The sequence below is a fragment of the Oncorhynchus mykiss genome, unplaced genomic scaffold, assembly GCF_013265735.2.
Source record: "Oncorhynchus mykiss isolate Arlee unplaced genomic scaffold, USDA_OmykA_1.1 un_scaffold_533, whole genome shotgun sequence".
NCBI lineage: Eukaryota > Metazoa > Chordata > Actinopteri > Salmoniformes > Salmonidae > Oncorhynchus > Oncorhynchus mykiss.
Genome location: NW_023493980.1, coordinates 1 through 18,781, shown reverse-complemented (window position 1 = coordinate 18,781; position 18,781 = coordinate 1). Strand labels below are relative to the sequence as shown.

At 41.6% G+C, this 18,781-nt stretch overlaps 14 non-coding genes across 14 annotated transcripts; all 14 read left to right on the top strand.

The window, feature by feature from the left end:
- Nucleotides 1–1,101: 1,101 nt before the first annotated feature.
- Nucleotides 1,102–1,173, top strand: trnap-agg. The gene has a single exon. It is a non-coding gene; the product is annotated as a tRNA-Pro (tRNA).
- Nucleotides 1,174–2,332: 1,159 nt separating this feature from the next.
- trnap-agg lies at nucleotides 2,333–2,404 on the top strand. The gene has a single exon. It is a non-coding gene; the product is annotated as a tRNA-Pro (tRNA).
- Nucleotides 2,405–3,562: 1,158 nt separating this feature from the next.
- On the top strand, nucleotides 3,563–3,634 carry trnap-agg. Its single transcript has one exon. It is a non-coding gene; the product is annotated as a tRNA-Pro (tRNA).
- A 1,159-nt stretch (nucleotides 3,635–4,793) lies between these two features.
- Nucleotides 4,794–4,864, top strand: trnap-agg. Its single transcript has one exon. It is a non-coding gene; the product is annotated as a tRNA-Pro (tRNA).
- Nucleotides 4,865–6,022: 1,158 nt separating this feature from the next.
- On the top strand, nucleotides 6,023–6,094 carry trnap-agg. Its single transcript has one exon. It is a non-coding gene; the product is annotated as a tRNA-Pro (tRNA).
- A 1,156-nt stretch (nucleotides 6,095–7,250) lies between these two features.
- On the top strand, nucleotides 7,251–7,322 carry trnap-agg. The gene has a single exon. It is a non-coding gene; the product is annotated as a tRNA-Pro (tRNA).
- Nucleotides 7,323–8,480: 1,158 nt separating this feature from the next.
- trnap-agg lies at nucleotides 8,481–8,552 on the top strand. The gene has a single exon. It is a non-coding gene; the product is annotated as a tRNA-Pro (tRNA).
- A 1,157-nt stretch (nucleotides 8,553–9,709) lies between these two features.
- On the top strand, nucleotides 9,710–9,781 carry trnap-agg. The gene has a single exon. It is a non-coding gene; the product is annotated as a tRNA-Pro (tRNA).
- Nucleotides 9,782–10,933: 1,152 nt separating this feature from the next.
- trnap-agg lies at nucleotides 10,934–11,004 on the top strand. Its single transcript has one exon. It is a non-coding gene; the product is annotated as a tRNA-Pro (tRNA).
- A 1,158-nt stretch (nucleotides 11,005–12,162) lies between these two features.
- On the top strand, nucleotides 12,163–12,233 carry trnap-agg. The gene has a single exon. It is a non-coding gene; the product is annotated as a tRNA-Pro (tRNA).
- A 2,381-nt stretch (nucleotides 12,234–14,614) lies between these two features.
- On the top strand, nucleotides 14,615–14,686 carry trnap-agg. The gene has a single exon. It is a non-coding gene; the product is annotated as a tRNA-Pro (tRNA).
- Nucleotides 14,687–15,841: 1,155 nt separating this feature from the next.
- On the top strand, nucleotides 15,842–15,913 carry trnap-agg. Its single transcript has one exon. It is a non-coding gene; the product is annotated as a tRNA-Pro (tRNA).
- Nucleotides 15,914–17,063: 1,150 nt separating this feature from the next.
- Nucleotides 17,064–17,134, top strand: trnap-agg. The gene has a single exon. It is a non-coding gene; the product is annotated as a tRNA-Pro (tRNA).
- Nucleotides 17,135–18,282: 1,148 nt separating this feature from the next.
- trnap-agg lies at nucleotides 18,283–18,354 on the top strand. The gene has a single exon. It is a non-coding gene; the product is annotated as a tRNA-Pro (tRNA).
- Nucleotides 18,355–18,781: the final 427 nt, after the last annotated feature.

Genomic DNA, 18,781 nt, shown 5'->3' with positions numbered 1-18,781 from the left:
CCTCTTGGGCGCAGGACAAGGTGGCTGAATGGTTTTGGCGATAGGACTGCAAATCTATTTTGATATGCACTTGTTGGTTCAACGTCGCACAACATTTATTATTTTAGATAACCTGCAGAATGTAGGAGCAATTCTGACTTCCAAGTACAAGGATAATGATTCAAATGTAATACACTTGAAATGACATCCAGCCCCTAAAACAAATGAATTCCTCAGGCTCTGCATTGGCCGGGAATCAAACCCGAGTCAACTGCTTGGAAGGCAACTATGCTCACCACTATACCACCAATGCTATGTGCAGCTCAGTAGCAACATTGAGACATCGACTCATAATTTGACCGTCATTTTGGTGGAAAGTGATAATTCACTTTCACGGTTTAGGTGTATGATTATGGCTTAGGTTGCGAGAGGTCCCTGGTTGAAAAATCTATCATTTTAATCACTACAGGTTACCTTCAGATTAGTCCCGTGACACTTGTTGGGAACGTAGGGCAAAACGGAGAACATTGCGACAAGTGGGGTCACATTAGTTTGTAGCCCAAGATTTTGGATTCTACAAACAGAACTTGGCAACATAGACGGTTGTGACTTCAGACGAGTCTCCTGACACTTGTGGGGGATGTAGAGAAAAATTGAGAATACCACCATGTTCGTGAGGGTCTCCTCATTCCAGAGAGTGGTCATATGAATTTGTAGGTCAAACGGTTCGGAAGCTAGAGATGTTTTTGTGAGAAGACCGATTATAGGTATTGTCTCATGGTCTCATTTGACTCAAAATAAATGAGTTCCATTCTTTTGGAAGTCTTATTTTTTCATTTGTTTTAAAAAAATGAATTGATCTCATTTTGCACTTTATTAATTTGTAAAAAACTCGTCATCATTTTGCTGTCGCGACTGAACAAGACAGAATGTGAAAGACACAGCAGATGAACTACAGAAGATTTGAACTGAAGCATGGTCAAGATTTTGGAAGACTGTTATGCTCACAAGTAAAGCACAAAACACTCACATGATGTTCAATCGTTCCAAGCACCATGGACACGTCAATCGATATCTTCACTGTCATTGCTGCAGAAAGCAAAAAAATAACTTTTTGCGTAAGGCTCGTTGGTCTAGGGGTATGATTCTCGCTTAGGGTGCGAGAGGTCCCGGGTTCAAATCCCGGATGAGCCCTTTTGCAGATCCTTGAACAATCTCAGACAGGCAGATCTTGTCGGAATGCCGACTATCACCTCTTGGGCGCAGGACAAGGTGGCTGAATGGTTTTGGCGATAGGACTGCAAATCTATTTTGATATGCACTTGTTGGTTCAACGTCGCACAACATTTATTATTTTAGATAACCTGCAGAATGTAGGAGCAATTCTGACTTCCAAGTACAAGGATAATGATTCAAATGTAATACACTTGAAATGACATCCAGCCCCTAAAACAAATGAATTCCTCAGGCTCTGCATTGGCCGGGAATCAAACCCGAGTCAACTGCTTGGAAGGCAACTATGCTCACCACTATACCACCAATGCTATGTGCAGCTCAGTAGCAACATTGAGACATCGACTCATAATTTGACCGTCATTTTGGTGGAAAGTGATAATTCACTTTCACGGTTTAGGTGTATGATTATGGCTTAGGTTGCGAGAGGTCCCTGGTTGAAAAATCTATCATTTTAATCACTACAGGTTACCTTCAGATTAGTCCCGTGACACTTGTTGGGAACGTAGGGCAAAACGGAGAACATTGCGACAAGTGGGGTCACATTAGTTTGTAGCCCAAGATTTTGGATTCTACAAACAGAACTTGGCAACATAGACGGTTGTGACTTCAGACGAGTCTCCTGACACTTGTGGGGGATGTAGAGAAAAATTGAGAATACCACCATGTTCGTGAGGGTCTCCTCATTCCAGAGAGTGGTCATATGAATTTGTAGGTCAAACGGTTCGGAAGCTAGAGATGTTTTTGTGAGAAGACCGATTATAGGTATTGTCTCATGGTCTCATTTGACTCAAAATAAATGAGTTCCATTCTTTTGGAAGTCTTATTTTTTCATTTGTTTTTAAAAAAATGAATTGATCTCATTTTGCACTTTATTAATTTGTAAAAACTCGTCATCATTTTGCTGTCGCGACTGAACAAGACAGAATGTGAAAGACACAGCAGATGAACTACAGAAGATTTGAACTGAAGCATGGTCAAGATTTTGGAAGACTGTTATGCTCACAAGTAAAGCACAAAACACTCACATGATGTTCAATCGTTCCAAGCACCATGGACACGTCAATCGATATCTTCACTGTCATTGCTGCAGAAAGCAAAAAAATAACTTTTTGCGTAAGGCTCGTTGGTCTAGGGGTATGATTCTCGCTTAGGGTGCGAGAGGTCCCGGGTTCAAATCCCGGATGAGCCCTTTTGCAGATCCTTGAACAATCTCAGACAGGCAGATCTTGTCGGAATGCCGACTATCACCTCTTGGGCGCAGGACAAGGTGGCTGAATGGTTTTGGCGATAGGACTGCAAATCTATTTTGATATGCACTTGTTGGTTCAACGTCGCACAACATTTATTATTTTAGATAACCTGCAGAATGTAGGAGCAATTCTGACTTCCAAGTACAAGGATAATGATTCAAATGTAATACACTTGAAATGACATCCAGCCCCTAAAACAAATGAATTCCTCAGGCTCTGCATTGGCCGGGAATCAAACCCGAGTCAACTGCTTGGAAGGCAACTATGCTCACCACTATACCACCAATGCTATGTGCAGCTCAGTAGCAACATTGAGACATCGACTCATAATTTGACCGTCATTTTGGTGGAAAGTGATAATTCACTTTCACGGTTTAGGTGTATGATTATGGCTTAGGTTGCGAGAGGTCCCTGGTTGAAAAATCTATCATTTTAATCACTACAGGTTACCTTCAGATTAGTCCCGTGACACTTGTTGGGAACGTAGGGCAAAACGGAGAACATTGCGACAAGTGGGGTCACATTAGTTTGTAGCCCAAGATTTTGGATTCTACAAACAGAACTTGGCAACATAGACGGTTGTGACTTCAGACGAGTCTCCTGACACTTGTGGGGGATGTAGAGAAAAATTGAGAATACCACCATGTTCGTGAGGGTCTCCTCATTCCAGAGAGTGGTCATATGAATTTGTAGGTCAAACGGTTCGGAAGCTAGAGATGTTTTTGTGAGAAGACCGATTATAGGTATTGTCTCATGGTCTCATTTGACTCAAAATAAATGAGTTCCATTCTTTTGGAAGTCTTATTTTTCATTTGTTTTTAAAAAAATGAATTGATCTCATTTTGCACTTTATTAATTTGTAAAAACTCGTCATCATTTTGCTGTCGCGACTGAACAAGACAGAATGTGAAAGACACAGCAGATGAACTACAGAAGATTTGAACTGAAGCATGGTCAAGATTTTGGAAGACTGTTATGCTCACAAGTAAAGCACAAAACACTCACATGATGTTCAATCGTTCCAAGCACCATGGACACGTCAATCGATATCTTCACTGTCATTGCTGCAGAAAGCAAAAAAATAACTTTTTGCGTAAGGCTCGTTGGTCTAGGGGTATGATTCTCGCTTAGGGTGCGAGAGGTCCCGGGTTCAAATCCCGGATGAGCCCTTTTGCAGATCCTTGAACAATCTCAGACAGGCAGATCTTGTCGGAATGCCGACTATCACCTCTTGGGCGCAGGACAAGGTGGCTGAATGGTTTTGGCGATAGGACTGCAAATCTATTTTGATATGCACTTGTTGGTTCAACGTCGCACAACATTTATTATTTTAGATAACCTGCAGAATGTAGGAGCAATTCTGACTTCCAAGTACAAGGATAATGATTCAAATGTAATACACTTGAAATGACATCCAGCCCCTAAAACAAATGAATTCCTCAGGCTCTGCATTGGCCGGGAATCAAACCCGAGTCAACTGCTTGGAAGGCAACTATGCTCACCACTATACCACCAATGCTATGTGCAGCTCAGTAGCAACATTGAGACATCGACTCATAATTTGACCGTCATTTTGGTGGAAAGTGATAATTCACTTTCACGGTTTAGGTGTATGATTATGGCTTAGGTTGCGAGAGGTCCCTGGTTGAAAAATCTATCATTTTAATCACTACAGGTTACCTTCAGATTAGTCCCGTGACACTTGTTGGGAACGTAGGGCAAAACGGAGAACATTGCGACAAGTGGGGTCACATTAGTTTGTAGCCCAAGATTTTGGATTCTACAAACAGAACTTGGCAACATAGACGGTTGTGACTTCAGACGAGTCTCCTGACACTTGTGGGGGATGTAGAGAAAAATTGAGAATACCACCATGTTCGTGAGGGTCTCCTCATTCCAGAGAGTGGTCATATGAATTTGTAGGTCAAACGGTTCGGAAGCTAGAGATGTTTTTGTGAGAAGACCGATTATAGGTATTGTCTCATGGTCTCATTTGACTCAAAATAAATGAGTTCCATTCTTTTGGAAGTCTTATTTTTTCATTTGTTTTTAAAAAAATGAATTGATCTCATTTTGCACTTTATTAATTTGTAAAAACTCGTCATCATTTTGCTGTCGCGACTGAACAAGACAGAATGTGAAAGACACAGCAGATGAACTACAGAAGATTTGAACTGAAGCATGGTCAAGATTTTGGAAGACTGTTATGCTCACAAGTAAAGCACAAAACACTCACATGATGTTCAATCGTTCCAAGCACCATGGACACGTCAATCGATATCTTCACTGTCATTGCTGCAGAAAGCAAAAAAATAACTTTTTGCGTAAGGCTCGTTGGTCTAGGGGTATGATTCTCGCTTAGGGTGCGAGAGGTCCGGGTTCAAATCCCGGATGAGCCCTTTTGCAGATCCTTGAACAATCTCAGACAGGCAGATCTTGTCGGAATGCCGACTATCACCTCTTGGGCGCAGGACAAGGTGGCTGAATGGTTTTGGCGATAGGACTGCAAATCTATTTTGATATGCACTTGTTGGTTCAACGTCGCACAACATTTATTATTTTAGATAACCTGCAGAATGTAGGAGCAATTCTGACTTCCAAGTACAAGGATAATGATTCAAATGTAATACACTTGAAATGACATCCAGCCCCTAAAACAAATGAATTCCTCAGGCTCTGCATTGGCCGGGAATCAAACCCGAGTCAACTGCTTGGAAGGCAACTATGCTCACCACTATACCACCAATGCTATGTGCAGCTCAGTAGCAACATTGAGACATCGACTCATAATTTGACCGTCATTTTGGTGGAAAGTGATAATTCACTTTCACGGTTTAGGTGTATGATTATGGCTTAGGTTGCGAGAGGTCCCTGGTTGAAAAATCTATCATTTTAATCACTACAGGTTACCTTCAGATTAGTCCCGTGACACTTGTTGGGAACGTAGGGCAAAACGGAGAACATTGCGACAAGTGGGGTCACATTAGTTTGTAGCCCAAGATTTTGGATTCTACAAACAGAACTTGGCAACATAGACGGTTGTGACTTCAGACGAGTCTCCTGACACTTGTGGGGGATGTAGAGAAAAATTGAGAATACCACCATGTTCGTGAGGGTCTCCTCATTCCAGAGAGTGGTCATATGAATTTGTAGGTCAAACGGTTCGGAAGCTAGAGATGTTTTGTGAGAAGACCGATTATAGGTATTGTCTCATGGTCTCATTTGACTCAAAATAAATGAGTTCCATTCTTTTGGAAGTCTTATTTTTTCATTTGTTTTTAAAAAAATGAATTGATCTCATTTTGCACTTTATTAATTTGTAAAAACTCGTCATCATTTTGCTGTCGCGACTGAACAAGACAGAATGTGAAAGACACAGCAGATGAACTACAGAAGATTTGAACTGAAGCATGGTCAAGATTTTGGAAGACTGTTATGCTCACAAGTAAAGCACAAAACACTCACATGATGTTCAATCGTTCCAAGCACCATGGACACGTCAATCGATATCTTCACTGTCATTGCTGCAGAAAGCAAAAAAATAACTTTTTGCGTAAGGCTCGTTGGTCTAGGGGTATGATTCTCGCTTAGGGTGCGAGAGGTCCCGGGTTCAAATCCCGGATGAGCCCTTTTGCAGATCCTTGAACAATCTCAGACAGGCAGATCTTGTCGGAATGCCGACTATCACCTCTTGGGCGCAGGACAAGGTGGCTGAATGGTTTTGGCGATAGGACTGCAAATCTATTTTGATATGCACTTGTTGGTTCAACGTCGCACAACATTTATTATTTAGATAACCTGCAGAATGTAGGAGCAATTCTGACTTCCAAGTACAAGGATAATGATTCAAATGTAATACACTTGAAATGACATCCAGCCCCTAAAACAAATGAATTCCTCAGGCTCTGCATTGGCCGGGAATCAAACCCGAGTCAACTGCTTGGAAGGCAACTATGCTCACCACTATACCACCAATGCTATGTGCAGCTCAGTAGCAACATTGAGACATCGACTCATAATTTGACCGTCATTTTGGTGGAAAGTGATAATTCACTTTCACGGTTTAGGTGTATGATTATGGCTTAGGTTGCGAGAGGTCCCTGGTTGAAAAATCTATCATTTTAATCACTACAGGTTACCTTCAGATTAGTCCCGTGACACTTGTTGGGAACGTAGGGCAAAACGGAGAACATTGCGACAAGTGGGGTCACATTAGTTTGTAGCCCAAGATTTTGGATTCTACAAACAGAACTTGGCAACATAGACGGTTGTGACTTCAGACGAGTCTCCTGACACTTGTGGGGGATGTAGAGAAAAATTGAGAATACCACCATGTTCGTGAGGGTCTCCTCATTCCAGAGAGTGGTCATATGAATTTGTAGGTCAAACGGTTCGGAAGCTAGAGATGTTTTGTGAGAAGACCGATTATAGGTATTGTCTCATGGTCTCATTTGACTCAAAATAAATGAGTTCCATTCTTTTGGAAGTCTTATTTTTCATTTGTTTTAAAAAAAATGAATTGATCTCATTTTGCACTTTATTAATTTGTAAAAACTCGTCATCATTTTGCTGTCGCGACTGAACAAGACAGAATGTGAAAGACACAGCAGATGAACTACAGAAGATTTGAACTGAAGCATGGTCAAGATTTTGGAAGACTGTTATGCTCACAAGTAAAGCACAAAACACTCACATGATGTTCAATCGTTCCAAGCACCATGGACACGTCAATCGATATCTTCACTGTCATTGCTGCAGAAAGCAAAAAAATAACTTTTTGCGTAAGGCTCGTTGGTCTAGGGGTATGATTCTCGCTTAGGGTGCGAGAGGTCCCGGGTTCAAATCCCGGATGAGCCCTTTTGCAGATCCTTGAACAATCTCAGACAGGCAGATCTTGTCGGAATGCCGACTATCACCTCTTGGGCGCAGGACAAGGTGGCTGAATGGTTTTGGCGATAGGACTGCAAATCTATTTTGATATGCACTTGTTGGTTCAACGTCGCACAACATTTATTATTTTAGATAACCTGCAGAATGTAGGAGCAATTCTGACTTCCAAGTACAAGGATAATGATTCAAATGTAATACACTTGAAATGACATCCAGCCCCTAAAACAAATGAATTCCTCAGGCTCTGCATTGGCCGGGAATCAAACCCGAGTCAACTGCTTGGAAGGCAACTATGCTCACCACTATACCACCAATGCTATGTGCAGCTCAGTAGCAACATTGAGACATCGACTCATAATTTGACCGTCATTTTGGTGGAAAGTGATAATTCACTTTCACGGTTTAGGTGTATGATTATGGCTTAGGTTGCGAGAGGTCCCTGGTTGAAAAATCTATCATTTTAATCACTACAGGTTACCTTCAGATTAGTCCCGTGACACTTGTTGGGAACGTAGGGCAAAACGGAGAACATTGCGACAAGTGGGGTCACATTAGTTTGTAGCCCAAGATTTTGGATTCTACAAACAGAACTTGGCAACATAGACGGTTGTGACTTCAGACGAGTCTCCTGACACTTGTGGGGGATGTAGAGAAAAATTGAGAATACCACCATGTTCGTGAGGGTCTCCTCATTCCAGAGAGTGGTCATATGAATTTGTAGGTCAAACGGTTCGGAAGCTAGAGATGTTTTTGTGAGAAGACCGATTATAGGTATTGTCTCATGGTCTCATTTGACTCAAAATAAATGAGTTCCATTCTTTTGGAAGTCTTATTTTTTCATTTGTTTTAAAAAAATGAATTGATCTCATTTTGCACTTTATTAATTTGTAAAAACTCGTCATCATTTTGCTGTCGCGACTGAACAAGACAGAATGTGAAAGACACAGCAGATGAACTACAGAAGATTTGAACTGAAGCATGGTCAAGATTTTGGAAGACTGTTATGCTCACAAGTAAAGCACAAAACACTCACATGATGTTCAATCGTTCCAAGCACCATGGACACGTCAATCGATATCTTCACTGTCATTGCTGCAGAAAGCAAAAAAATAACTTTTTGCGTAAGGCTCGTTGGTCTAGGGGTATGATTCTCGCTTAGGGTGCGAGAGGTCCCGGGTTCAAATCCCGGATGAGCCCTTTTGCAGATCCTTGAACAATCTCAGACAGGCAGATCTTGTCGGAATGCCGACTATCACCTCTTGGGCGCAGGACAAGGTGGCTGAATGGTTTTGGCGATAGGACTGCAAATCTATTTTGATATGCACTTGTTGGTTCAACGTCGCACAACATTTATTATTTTAGATAACCTGCAGAATGTAGGAGCAATTCTGACTTCCAAGTACAAGGATAATGATTCAAATGTAATACACTTGAAATGACATCCAGCCCCTAAAACAAATGAATTCCTCAGGCTCTGCATTGGCCGGGAATCAAACCCGAGTCAACTGCTTGGAAGGCAACTATGCTCACCACTATACCACCAATGCTATGTGCAGCTCAGTAGCAACATTGAGACATCGACTCATAATTTGACCGTCATTTTGGTGGAAAGTGATAATTCACTTTCACGGTTTAGGTGTATGATTATGGCTTAGGTTGCGAGAGGTCCCTGGTTGAAAAATCTATCATTTTAATCACTACAGGTTACCTTCAGATTAGTCCCGTGACACTTGTTGGGAACGTAGGGCAAAACGGAGAACATTGCGACAAGTGGGGTCACATTAGTTTGTAGCCCAAGATTTTGGATTCTACAAACAGAACTTGGCAACATAGACGGTTGTGACTTCAGACGAGTCTCCTGACACTTGTGGGGGATGTAGAGAAAAATTGAGAATACCACCATGTTCGTGAGGGTCTCCTCATTCCAGAGAGTGGTCATATGAATTTGTAGGTCAAACGGTTCGGAAGCTAGAGATGTTTTTGTGAGAAGACCGATTATAGGTATTGTCTCATGGTCTCATTTGACTCAAAATAAATGAGTTCCATTCTTTTGGAAGTCTTATTTTTCATTTGTTTTAAAAAAATGAATTGATCTCATTTTGCACTTTATTAATTTGTAAAAACTCGTCATCATTTTGCTGTCGCGACTGAACAAGACAGAATGTGAAAGACACAGCAGATGAACTACAGAAGATTTGAACTGAAGCATGGTCAAGATTTTGGAAGACTGTTATGCTCACAAGTAAAGCACAAAACACTCACATGATGTTCAATCGTTCCAAGCACCATGGACACGTCAATCGATATCTTCACTGTCATTGCTGCAGAAAGCAAAAAAATAACTTTTTGCGTAAGGCTCGTTGGTCTAGGGGTATGATTCTCGCTTAGGGTGCGAGAGGTCCCGGGTTCAAATCCCGGATGAGCCCTTTTGCAGATCCTTGAACAATCTCAGACAGGCAGATCTTGTCGGAATGCCGACTATCACCTTGGGCGCAGGACAAGGTGGCTGAATGGTTTTGGCGATAGGACTGCAAATCTATTTGATATGCACTTGTTGGTTCAACGTCGCACAACATTTATTATTTTAGATAACCTGCAGAATGTAGGAGCAATTCTGACTTCCAAGTACAAGGATAATGATTCAAATGTAATACACTTGAAATGACATCCAGCCCCTAAAACAAATGAATTCCTCAGGCTCTGCATTGGCCGGGAATCAAACCCGAGTCAACTGCTTGGAAGGCAACTATGCTCACCACTATACCACCAATGCTATGTGCAGCTCAGTAGCAACATTGAGACATCGACTCATAATTTGACCGTCATTTTGGTGGAAAGTGATAATTCACTTTCACGGTTTAGGTGTATGATTATGGCTTAGGTTGCGAGAGGTCCCTGGTTGAAAAATCTATCATTTTAATCACTACAGGTTACCTTCAGATTAGTCCCGTGACACTTGTTGGGAACGTAGGGCAAAACGGAGAACATTGCGACAAGTGGGGTCACATTAGTTTGTAGCCCAAGATTTGGATTCTACAAACAGAACTTGGCAACATAGACGGTTGTGACTTCAGACGAGTCTCCTGACACTTGTGGGGGATGTAGAGAAAAATTGAGAATACCACCATGTTCGTGAGGGTCTCCTCATTCCAGAGAGTGGTCATATGAATTTGTAGGTCAAACGGTTCGGAAGCTAGAGATGTTTGTGGAGAAGACCGATTATAGGTATTGTCTCATGGTCTCATTTGACTCAAAATAAATGAGTTCCATTCTTTGGAAGTCTTATTTTTTCATTTGTTTTAAAAAAATGAATTGATCTCATTTTGCACTTTATTAATTTGTAAAAAACTCGTCATCATTTGCTGTCGCGACTGAACAAGACAGAATGTGAAAGACACAGCAGATGAACTACAGAAGATTTGAACTGAAGCATGGTCAAGATTTTGGAAGACTGTTATGCTCACAAGTAAAGCACAAAACACTCACATGATGTTCAATCGTTCCAAGCACCATGGACACGTCAATCGATATCTTCACTGTCATTGCTGCAGAAAGCAAAAAAATAACTTTTTGCGTAAGGCTCGTTGGTCTAGGGGTATGATTCTCGCTTAGGGTGCGAGAGGTCCGGGTTCAAATCCCGGATGAGCCCTTTTGCAGATCCTTGAACAATCTCAGACAGGCAGATCTTGTCGGAATGCCGACTATCACCTCTTGGGCGCAGGACAAGGTGGCTGAATGGTTTTGGCGATAGGACTGCAAATCTATTTTGATATGCACTTGTTGGTTCAACGTCGCACAACATTATTATTTTAGATAACCTGCAGAATGTAGGAGCAATTCTGACTTCCAAGTACAAGGATAATGATTCAAATGTAATACACTTGAAATGACATCCAGCCCCTAAAACAAATGAATTCCTCAGGCTCTGCATTGGCCGGGAATCAAACCCGAGTCAACTGCTTGGAAGGCAACTATGCTCACCACTATACCACCAATGCTATGTGCAGCTCAGTAGCAACATTGAGACATCGACTCATAATTTGACCGTCATTTTGGTGGAAAGTGATAATTCACTTTCACGGTTTAGGTGTATGATTATGGCTTAGGTTGCGAGAGGTCCCTGGTTGAAAAATCTATCATTTTAATCACTACAGGTTACCTTCAGATTAGTCCCGTGACACTTGTTGGGAACGTAGGGCAAAACGGAGAACATTGCGACAAGTGGGGTCACATTAGTTTGTAGCCCAAGATTTTGGATTCTACAAACAGAACTTGGCAACATAGACGGTTGTGACTTCAGACGAGTCTCCTGACACTTGTGGGGGATGTAGAGAAAAATTGAGAATACCACCATGTTCGTGAGGGTCTCCTCATTCCAGAGAGTGGTCATATGAATTTGTAGGTCAAACGGTTCGGAAGCTAGAGATGTTTTTGTGAGAAGACCGATTATAGGTATTGTCTCATGGTCTCATTTGACTCAAAATAAATGAGTTCCATTCTTTTGGAAGTCTTATTTTTCATTTGTTTTTAAAAAAATGAATTGATCTCATTTTGCACTTTATTAATTTGTAAAAAACTCGTCATCATTTTGCTGTCGCGACTGAACAAGACAGAATGTGAAAGACACAGCAGATGAACTACAGAAGATTTGAACTGAAGCATGGTCAAGATTTTGGAAGACTGTTATGCTCACAAGTAAAGCACAAAACACTCACATGATGTTCAATCGTTCCAAGCACCATGGACACGTCAATCGATATCTTCACTGTCATTGCTGCAGAAAGCAAAAAAATAACTTTTTGCGTAAGGCTCGTTGGTCTAGGGGTATGATTCTCGCTTAGGGTGCGAGAGGTCCGGGTTCAAATCCCGGATGAGCCCTTTTGCAGATCCTTGAACAATCTCAGACAGGCAGATCTTGTCGGAATGCCGACTATCACCTCTTGGGCGCAGGACAAGGTGGCTGAATGGTTTTGGCGATAGGACTGCAAATCTATTTTGATATGCACTTGTGGTTCAACGTCGCACAACATTTATTATTTTAGATAACCTGCAGAATGTAGGAGCAATTCTGACTTCCAAGTACAAGGATAATGATTCAAATGTAATACACTTGAAATGACATCCAGCCCCTAAAACAAATGAATTCCTCAGGCTCTGCATTGGCCGGGAATCAAACCGAGTCAACTGCTTGGAAGGCAACTATGCTCACCACTATACCACCAATGCTATGTGCAGCTCAGTAGCAACATTGAGACATCGACTCATAATTTGACCGTCATTTTGGTGGAAAGTGATAATTCACTTTCACGGTTTAGGTGTATGATTATGGCTTAGGTTGCGAGAGGTCCCTGGTTGAAAAATCTATCATTTTAATCACTACAGGTTACCTTCAGATTAGTCCCGTGACACTTGTTGGGAACGTAGGGCAAAACGGAGAACATTGCGACAAGTGGGGTCACATTAGTTTGTAGCCCAAGATTTTGGATTCTACAAACAGAACTTGGCAACATAGACGGTTGTGACTTCAGACGAGTCTCCTGACACTTGTGGGGGATGTAGAGAAAAATTGAGAATACCACCATGTTCGTGAGGGTCTCCTCATTCCAGAGAGTGGTCATATGAATTTGTAGGTCAAACGGTTCGGAAGCTAGAGATGTTTTTGTGAGAAGACCGATTATAGGTATTGTCTCATGGTCTCATTTGACTCAAAATAAATGAGTTCCATTCTTTGGAAGTCTTATTTTTCATTGTTTTTAAAAAAATGAATTGATCTCATTTTGCACTTTATTAATTTGTAAAAACTCGTCATCATTTTGCTGTCGCGACTGAACAAGACAGAATGTGAAAGACACAGCAGATGAACTACAGAAGATTTGAACTGAAGCATGGTCAAGATTTTGGAAGACTGTTATGCTCACAAGTAAAGCACAAAACACTCACATGATGTTCAATCGTTCCAAGCACCATGGACACGTCAATCGATATCTTCACTGTCATTGCTGCAGAAAGCAAAAAAATAACTTTTTGCGTAAGGCTCGTTGGTCTAGGGTATGATTCTCGCTTAGGGTGCGAGAGGTCCCGGGTTCAAATCCCGGATGAGCCCTTTTGCAGATCCTTGAACAATCTCAGACAGGCAGATCTTGTCGGAATGCCGACTATCACCTCTTGGGCGCAGGACAAGGTGGCTGAATGGTTTTGGCGATAGGACTGCAAATCTATTTTGATATGCACTTGTTGGTTCAACGTCGCACAACATTTATTATTTAGATAACCTGCAGAATGTAGGAGCAATTCTGACTTCCAAGTACAAGGATAATGATTCAAATGTAATACACTTGAAATGACATCCAGCCCCTAAAACAAATGAATTCCTCAGGCTCTGCATTGGCCGGGAATCAAACCCGAGTCAACTGCTTGGAAGGCAACTATGCTCACCATATACCACCAATGCTATGTGCAGCTCAGTAGCAACATTGAGACATCGACTCATAATTTGACCGTCATTTTGGTGGAAAGTGATAATTCACTTTCACGGTTTAGGTGTATGATTATGGCTTAGGTTGCGAGAGGTCCCTGGTTGAAAAATCTATCATTTTAATCACTACAGGTTACCTTCAGATTAGTCCCGTGACACTTGTTGGGAACGTAGGGCAAAACGGAGAACATTGCGACAAGTGGGGTCACATTAGTTTGTAGCCCAAGATTTTGGATTCTACAAACAGAACTTGGCAACATAGACGGTTGTGACTTCAGACGAGTCTCCTGACACTTGTGGGGGATGTAGAGAAAAATTGAGAATACCACCATGTTCGTGAGGGTCTCCTCATTCCAGAGAGTGGTCATATGAATTGTAGGTCAAACGGTTCGGAAGCTAGAGATGTTTTTGTGAGAAGACCGATTATAGGTATTGTCTCATGGTCTCATTTGACTCAAAATAAATGAGTTCCATTCTTTTGGAAGTCTTATTTTTTCATTGTTTTTAAAAAAATGAATTGATCTCATTTTGCACTTTATTAATTTGTAAAAAACTCGTCATCATTTTGCTGTCGCGACTGAACAAGACAGAATGTGAAAGACACAGCAGATGAACTACAGAAGATTTGAACTGAAGCATGGTCAAGATTTTGGAAGACTGTTATGCTCACAAGTAAAGCACAAAACACTCACATGATGTTCAATCGTTCCAAGCACCATGGACACGTCAATCGATATCTTCACTGTCATTGCTGCAGAAAGCAAAAAAATAACTTTTTGCGTAAGGCTCGTTGGTCTAGGGGTATGATTCTCGCTTAGGGTGCGAGAGGTCCCGGGTTCAAATCCCGGATGAGCCCTTTTGCAGATCCTTGAACAATCTCAGACAGGCAGATCTTGTCGGAATGCCGACTATCACCTCTTGGGCGCAGGACAAGGTGGCTGAATGGTTTTGGCGATAGGACTGCAAATCTATTTTGATATGCACTTGTTGGTTCAACGTCGCACAACATTTATTATTTTAGATAACCTGCAGAATGTAGGAGCAATTCTGACTTCCAAGTACAAGGATAATGATTCAAATGTAATACACTTGAAATGACATCCAGCCCCTAAAACAAATGAATCCTCAGGCTCTGCATTGGCCGGGAATCAAACCCGAGTCAACTGCTTGGAAGGCAACTATGCTCACCACTATACCACCAATGCTATGTGCAGCTCAGTAGCAACATTGAGACATCGACTCATAATTTGACCGTCATTTTGGTGGAAAGTGATAATTCACTTTCACGGTTTAGGTGTATGATTATGGCTTAGGTTGCGAGAGGTCCCTGGTTGAAAAATCTATCATTTTAATCACTACAGGTTACCTTCAGATTAGTCCGTGACACTTGTTGGGAACGTAGGGCAAAACGGAGAACATTGCGACAAGTGGGGTCACATTAGTTTGTAGCCCAAGATTTTGGATTCTACAAACAGAACTTGGCAACATAGACGGTTGTGACTTCAGACGAGTCTCCTGACACTTGTGGGGGATGTAGAGAAAAATTGAGAATACCACCATGTTCGTGAGGGTCTCCTCATTCCAGAGAGTGGTCATATGAATTTGTAGGTCAAACGGTTCGGAAGCTAGAGATGTTTGTGGAGAAGACCGATTATAGGTATTGTCTCATGGTCTCATTTGACTCAAAATAAATGAGTTCCATTCTTTTGGAAGTCTTATTTTTTCATTTGTTTTAAAAAAAATGAATTGATCTCATTTTGCACTTTATTAATTTGTAAAAAACTCGTCACATTTTGCTGTCGCGACTGAACAAGACAGAATGTGAAAGACACAGCAGATGAACTACAGAAGATTTGAACTGAAGCATGGTCAAGATTTGGAAGACTGTTATGCTCACAAGTAAAGCACAAAACACTCACATGATGTTCAATCGTTCCAAGCACCATGGACACGTCAATCGATATCTTCACTGTCATTGCTGCAGAAAGCAAAAAAATAACTTTTTGCGTAAGGCTCGTTGGTCTAGGGGTATGATTCTCGCTTAGGGTGCGAGAGGTCCCGGGTTCAAATCCCGGATGAGCCCTTTGCAGATCCTTGAACAATCTCAGACAGGCAGATCTTGTCGGAATGCCGACTATCACCTCTTGGGCGCAGGACAAGGTGGCTGAATGGTTTTGGCGATAGGACTGCAAATCTATTTTGATATGCACTTGTTGGTTCAACGTCGCACAACATTTATTATTTTAGATAACCTGCAGAATGTAGGAGCAATTCTGACTTCCAAGTACAAGGATAATGATTCAAATGTAATACACTTGAAATGACATCCAGCCCCTAAAACAAATGAATTCCTCAGGCTCTGCATTGGCCGGGAATCAAACCCGAGTCAACTGCTTGGAAGGCAACTATGCTCACCACTATACCACCAATGCTATGTGCAGCTCAGTAGCAACATTGAGACATCGACTCATAATTTGACCGTCATTTTGGTGGAAAGTGATAATTCACTTTCACGGTTTAGGTGTATGATTATGGCTTAGGTTGCGAGAGGTCCCTGGTTGAAAAATCTATCATTTAATCACTACAGGTTACCTTCAGATTAGTCCCGTGACACTTGTTGGGAACGTAGGGCAAAACGGAGAACATTGCGACAAGTGGGGTCACATTAGTTTGTAGCCCAAGATTTTGGATTCTACAAACAGAACTTGGCAACATAGACGGTTGTGACTTCAGACGAGTCTCTGACACTTGTGGGGGATGTAGAGAAAAATGAGAATACCACCATGTTCGTGAGGGTCTCCTCATTCCAGAGAGTGGTCATATGAATTTGTAGGTCAAACGGTTCGGAAGCTAGAGATGTTTTTGTGAGAAGACCGATTATAGGTATTGTCTCATGGTCTCATTTGACTCAAAATAAATGAGTTCCATCTTTTTGGAAGTTATTTTTCATTGTTTTTAAAAAAATGAATTGATCTCATTTTGCACTTTATTAATTTGTAAAAACTCGTCATCATTTTGCTGTCGCGACTGAACAAGACAGAATGTGAAAGACACAGCAGATGAACTACAGAAGATTTGAACTGAAGCATGGTCAAGATTTGGAAGACTGTTATGCTCACAAGTAAAGCACAAAACACTCACATGATGTTCAATCGTTCCAAGCACCATGGACACGTCAATCGATATCTTCACTGTCATTGCTGCAGAAAGCAAAAAAATAACTTTTTGCGTAAGGCTCGTTGGTCTAGGGGTATGATTCTCGCTTAGGGTGCGAGAGGTCCGGGTTCAAATCCCGGATGAGCCCTTTTGCAGATCCTTGAACAATCTCAGACAGGCAGATCTTGTCGGAATGCCGACTATCACCTCTTGGGCGCAGGACAAGGTGGCTGAATGGTTTTGGCGATAGGACTGCAAATCTATTTTGATATGCACTTGTTGGTTCAACGTCGCACAACATTTATTATTTTAGATAACCTGCAGAATGTAGGAGCAATTCTGACTTCCAAGTACAAGGATAATGATTCAAATGTAATACACTTGAAATGACATCCAGCCCCTAAAACAAATGAATTCTCAGGCTCTGCATTGGCCGGGAATCAAACCCGAGTCAACTGCTTGGAAGGCAAGCTATGCTCACCACTATACCACCAATGCTATGTGCAGCTCAGTAGCAACATTGAGACATCGACTCATAATTTGACCGTCATTTTGGTGGAAAGTGATAATTCACTTTCACGGTTTAGGTGTATGATTATGGCTTAGGTTGCGAGAGGTCCCTGGTTGAAAAATCTATCATTTTAATCACTACAGGTTACCTTCAGATTAGTCCCGTGACACTTGTTGGGAACGTAGGGCAAAACGGAGAACATTGCGACAAGTGGGGTCACATTAGTTTGTAGCCCAAGATTTTGGATTCTACAAACAGAACTTGGCAACATAGACGGTTGTGACTTCAGACGAGTCTCCTGACACTTGTGGGGGATGTAGAGAAAAATTGAGAATACCACCATGTTCGTGAGGGTCTCCTCATTCCAGAGAGTGGTCATATGAATTGTAGGTCAAACGTTCGGAAGCTAGAGATTTTTGTGAGAAGACGATTATAGGTATTGTCTCATGGTCTCATTTGACTCAAAATAAATGAGTTCCATTCTTTTGGAAGTCTTATTTTTCATTTGTTTTAAAAAAATGAATTGATCTCATTTGCACTTTATTAATTTGTAAAAACTCGTCATCATTTTGCTGTCGCGACTGAACAAGACAGAATGTGAAAGACACAGCAGATGAACTACAGAAGATTTGAACTGAAGCAGTCAAGATTTTGGAAGACTGTTATGCTCACAAGTAAAGCACAAAACACTCACATGATGTTCAATCGTTCCAAGCACCATGGACACGTCATCGATATCTTCACTGTCATTGCTGCAGAAAGCAAAAAAATAACTTTTTGCGTAAGGCTCGTTGGTCTAGGGGTATGATTCTCGCTTAGGGTGCGAGAGGTCCCGGGTTCAAATCCCGGATGAGCCTTTTGCAGATCTTGAACAATCTCAGACAGGCAGATCTTGTCGGAATGCCGACTATCACCTCTTGGGCGCAGGACAAGGTGGCTGAATGGTTTGGCGATAGGACTGCAAATCTATTTTGATATGCACTTGTTGGTTCAACGTCGCACAAACATTTATTATTTAGATAACCTGCAGAATGTAGGAGCAATTCTGACTTCCAAGTACAAGGATAATGATTCAAATGTAATACACTTGAAATGACATCCAGCCCCTAAAAAAGAATCCTCAGGCTCTGCATTGGCCGGGAATCAAACCCGAGTCAACTGCTTGGAAGGCAACTATGATCACAACTATACCACCAATGCTATGTGCAGCTCAGTAGAACATTGAGACATCGACTCATAATTTGACCGTCATTTTGGTGGAAAGTGATAATTCACTTTCACGGT